Source organism: Nerophis ophidion, linkage group LG11 (genome assembly GCF_033978795.1).
Source record: "Nerophis ophidion isolate RoL-2023_Sa linkage group LG11, RoL_Noph_v1.0, whole genome shotgun sequence".
In the NCBI taxonomy this organism is placed as follows: Eukaryota; Metazoa; Chordata; class Actinopteri; order Syngnathiformes; family Syngnathidae; genus Nerophis; species Nerophis ophidion.
Window position 1 is genome coordinate 18,783,609 of NC_084621.1, and position 6,000 is coordinate 18,789,608.

Consider the following 6,000-nt stretch of genomic DNA (forward strand, 5'->3'; position numbering starts at 1 on the left):
GTACATAGTCAACTCAAAATCAATTGCAGAAAGTTATACCTTTTCGTCATTACCAAGTATACCGAGACAGATCTTTAATGGGTTTTGAATACCATAACTGGACAATTAATTTGCTTCAATGAAATGTGTTTAAACATAATTCTTTTTGAAACCGCTCAACACGAAAAGTATACAAACACGTTTTTAAAGAGTATAAAAAAATGCCTGCAGTGCGTTTTCTATTTCTATTTTAGGAGCACTTGCATTTAGAGGAAAGAAGCTACACTTCCATGTTCAGACAGCAGTTACACGCATTAATAACACATGTGGATTGTTACCATCCTGCCTATTCAAAAATGTTAGCTGATAGTTTTTCAACATGATTAAATGTTACCGATATTCTGTACTTTACATTTATATTTTTTATACGGTTATAAAATAACACTATTGTGTAGTTAACTGTAAGTACCCCATGTGGGCTGCAGGGGGCAGTGGCATCTTTGCCTGCAGTATTAAAGCTAGTCTCAGAGGTAGCAAAGAAGAAGCAAGATTTTTCAAAGACAATCTTCTTTTATATTGCTACTGCCTTGACAACACACTTTTAATCTGCCAGGAAACATTTATTTAGGTAGAAATATTGTACAGAATTGCTTGGTATTTTAATTGGTTAATAGTCTGTTTAATTTAATTGTTATTTTTTCCTTTATTACCTCTTGTGTTATTTATGTTTACTCCATATTTGTCCTCACTACTGCATCTTAAACTGGAGTCCTTAATCTCGTTATATGCAAATATAATGACATTAAAGTCCATTCTATTCTATTCTTGTAAATGTCAAAGAATAGCATGATCGTATTGTAAGACGATTTTTCGTGCTTTTGTTGGTTAGACCAGATGTGAATGAAGAGTTTTTATTGTGAAACCGCCAAGCGGGCATGTGTGATCATGACAAAATACTTTTAGGCAAAAATGACTTTAGATTTCCTGTCTACCGTCTTTTTGTCTGCTTTGCTTGCTTTCCATCCCACTAAAGCAGCTTGAGTAACAATCTACATTCTATGTTTTAATTCCCCTAACTGGAATGTGAACACAGACGTAAAGCTTCTCCTCAGTCTGAGCAGCGATGCTCGCTTGAAGGTCAAATTGTCTTGTCTTGCAATGGCTTTCAATCTGAAATTTCCAGTGGCTTAGCAGTAACTGGACGCCATAACACCAAACCGAGGGTCAAAAATGCTAAATGGCCGTTAAAGGAACTTCTAGTGAACACGTTATCACCTGAACTTTGACAGCCCTGATACACTGTACATACATCCATGCATCATACCTCATCCACCATATTTAATCCATTTGTACGTCCTTGTCTTGTTCTTTATTTGTGTTATCTGTGCTTAGGGGACCTTCCAATGGGAGAACGAGCATTTTTGCCCCAGAATTGGCTGAAGAAGCTGCAAAAATATGTAGATGTAAGGTAACCGGGACACTTATGTAAGAGAAGAGAAATAGAACGTTGGCCCAAAACAAAACTAGGTATCCAAAGTATGACCTAGGGGCCAATTCGAGTACAGACCTCAACTTTTTAGCCTTATTTTAGTTAAAGAACATTAAAAGTGTTGATGTTTTGATCAAATAGCATAGCATTGACATGTATACTGTTACATGTTTTTAGCCTTCTGCTTTAAGGCCTGTTTTTAAAATGAGATGACAATGCTGTTAGTTATGTCAATATGTAATACTTACCTTTTAAAAATGCTGAAAGACGAAAAGGTAAGTTCATGCATGCACATTTTATGCTATTTGTTTTACATTGCACATCACAACTGATTTACAGTACTGAATCTTTTGAGGTTTCAATACAATCATAACTGCCCCAAACTGCTATATGTATGTATGTGAATAGATGTATGTATGTATGTCTTTATATATCTGTATATGTGTATGTATATATATGTGTGTGTGTATATATAGATGTATGTATATAATATATATGTATGTATATATATGCATACATATGTATGTGTGTATATATATATGTATATATATATGTGTGTATGTATGTATGTATGTATGTATGTATATATATATGTATATATATATATATATATATGCATACATATGTATGTGTGTATATATATATATGTATATATATATGTGTGTGTGTGTATATATATATATATATATATATATATATATATATATATATATATATATATATATATATATATATATATATATATATATATATATATGTGTGTGTGTGTGTGTGTATATACTGTGGGGCAAAAAAAGTATTTAGTCAGCCACCGATTGTGCAAGTTCTCCCACTTAAAATGATGACAGAGGTCTGTAATTTTCATCATAGGTACACTTCAACTGTGAGAGACAGAATGCGTGAAAAAATATCCAGGAATTTACATTGTAGGAATTTTAAAGAATTTATTTGTAAATTATGGTGGAAAATAAGTATTTGGTCACTTCAAACAAGGAAGATCTCTGGCTCTCACAGACCTGTAACTTCTTCTTTAAGAAGCTCTTCTGTCCTCCACTTGTTACCTGTATTAATGGAACCTGTTTGAACTCGTTATCTGTATAAAAGACACCTGTCCACAGCCTCTAACAGTCAGACTCCAAACTCCACTATGGCCAAGACCAAAGAGCTGTCGAAGGACACCAGGAAAAGAATTGTAGACCTGCACCAGACTGGGAAGAGTGAATCTACAATAGGCAAGCAGCTTGGTGGGAAAAAATCAACTGTGGAAGCAATTATCAGAAAGTTGAAGACATACAAGACCACTGATAATTTCCCTCGATCTGGGGCTCCACGCAAGATCTCATCCTGTGGGGTCAAAATGATAATGAGAATGGTGAGCAAAAATCCCAGAACCACACTGGGGGACCTGGTGAATGACCTGCAGAGAGCTGGGACCAAATTAACAAAGGTTACCATCAGTAACACACTGCGCCGACGGGGAATTGAATCCTGCAGTGCCAGACGTGTCCCCCTACTTAAGCCAGTGCATGTCCAGGCCCGTCTGAAGTTTGCCAGAGAGCACATGGATGATACAGCAGAGGATTGGGAGAATGTCATGTGGTCAGATGAAACCAAAATATAACTTTTTGGTATAAACTCAACTCGTCGTGTTTGGGGGAAGAAAAAATACTGAGTTGCATCCCAAGAACACCATACCTACTGTGAAGCATGGGGGTGGAAACATCATGCTTTGGGGCATTTTTTCTGCTAAAGGGACAGGTGGATGTGTATATATGAACAGATATGTATATAAATTTGTATGTATATATGTGCACACATGTATGTATATATGTGCACACATGTATGTATGTATGTGCATACATGTATACATGTATGTATGTATATATGTGTATACATGTATGTATATATGTGCATACATGTATGTGTATACATGTATGTATGTATATATGTGTATACATGTATGTATGTATATATGTGCATACATGTATGTATGTATATATGTGCATACATGTATGTATGTATATATGTGCATACATGTATGTATGAATGTATATATGTGCATACATGTATGTATATATGTGCATACATGTATACATGTATGTATGTATATATGTGCATACATGTATACATGTATGTATGTATATATGTGCATACATGTATGTATGTATGTATATATGTGTATGTATGTATATATATGCATACATGTATGTGTATATGTGCATATATGTATGTATGTATGTATATGTATTATGCATACATGTATGTATGTATGTATGTATATATGTGGACATGTAAAAATTTGTAGACATGTATTTATGTAAATATGTGTATACATGTATGTATGTATATATGTGCATATATGTATGTATATATGTGCATATATGTATGTATATATGTGCATATATGTATGTATATATGTGCATACATGTATGTGTGTATATATGTGCATACATGTATGTGTGTATATATGTGCATACATGTATGTGTATATGTGCATGTATGTATATGTATTATGCATACATGTATGTATGTATATATGTGGACATGTAAAAATTTGTAGACATATATTTATGTAAATATGTGTATACATGTATGTATGTATATATGTGCATATATGTATGTATGTATATATGTGCATATATGTATGCATGTATATATGTGCATGTATGTATGTATATATGTGTATACATGTATGTATGTATATATGTGCATACATGTATGTATACATGTGCATACATGTATGTATGTATACATGTGCATACATGTATGTATGTATATATGTGCATACATGTATGTATGTATGTATATATGTGCATACATGTATGTATGTATATATGTGCATACATGTATGTATGTATGCATATATGTGCATGTATGTATGTATGCATATATGTGCATGTATGTATGTGTGCATGTATGTATATATGTGCATACATGTATGTATGTATGTATGTATATATGTGCATACATGTATGTGTACATGCATGTATATATGTGCATACATGTATGTATGTATATATGTGCATACATGTATGTATGTATATATGTGCATGTATGTATGTATATATGTGCATACATGTATGTATGTGCATACATACATGTATGTAGGTATATATGTGCATACATACATGTATGTAAATGTATATATGTGCATACATACATGTATGTAAATGTACATATGTGCATACATGTATGTAAATGTATATATGTGCATACATGTATGTATATATTTGTATGTATGTGCATACATGCATGTATGTTTATATGCACATTTATGTATATATGTGCATACATGTATGTATATATGTGCATACATGTCTATGTGCATACATGTATGTATGTATATTTTTGCTATATGTATATATTTGCATACATGTGTGTATGTATGTGCATACATGTATGTATATATATATTTTTGCTATATGTATATATTTGCATACATGTATGTATATGTCCATACATGTATTTATAATTGTGCATACATGTATGTATGTATATGTATTTCTTGTGCGTACATGTATGAATGTAAATATGTGCATATATGTATTTATGTATGTGTATATGTGGAGACATGTAAAAATGTGTAGACATGTATGTATGTAAATATGTGCATACATGTATGTATATATGTGCATACATGTATGTATGTATATATATTTTTGCATATAAGTACATATTTGCATACATGTATGTATATATGTGTGTACATTTATGTATGTATACAAATATGTATGTGTATACATGTGCATACATACATGTATGTATGTATACATACATGTGCATACATGTATGTATACATACATGTGCATACATGTATGTATATACATACATGTGCATGTATGTATGTATGTATGTATACATACATGTGCATACATGTATGTATGTATGTATACATACATGTGCATACATGTATGTATGTATGTATGTATACATACATGTGCATACATGTATGTATGTATACATACATGTGCATACATGTGTATGTATGTATACATACATGTGCATACATGTGCATGTATGTATGTATACATACATGTGCATGTATGTATACATACATGTGCATGTATGTGTGCATACATGTGCATGTATGTATACATACATGTGCATACATGTATGTATACATACATACATGTGCATACATGTATGTATACATACATACATGTGCATACATGTATGTATACATACATACATGTGCATACATGTATGTATGTATGTATACATACATGTGCATACATGTATGTATGCATACATGTATACATACATACATGTGCATACATGTATGTATACATTAATGTGCATACATGTGCATACATGTATGTATACATACATGTGCATACATGTGCATACATGTGCATACATGTATGTATACATACATGTGCATACATGTATGTATGTACACATGTGCATACATGTATATATGTATATTTGCATACATGTATGTTTGTATATCTGTGAAGACATGTATTTATATACATGTGCGTATACATGTATGTATATATGTGCATACATGTATGTATATGTATTTATGTATG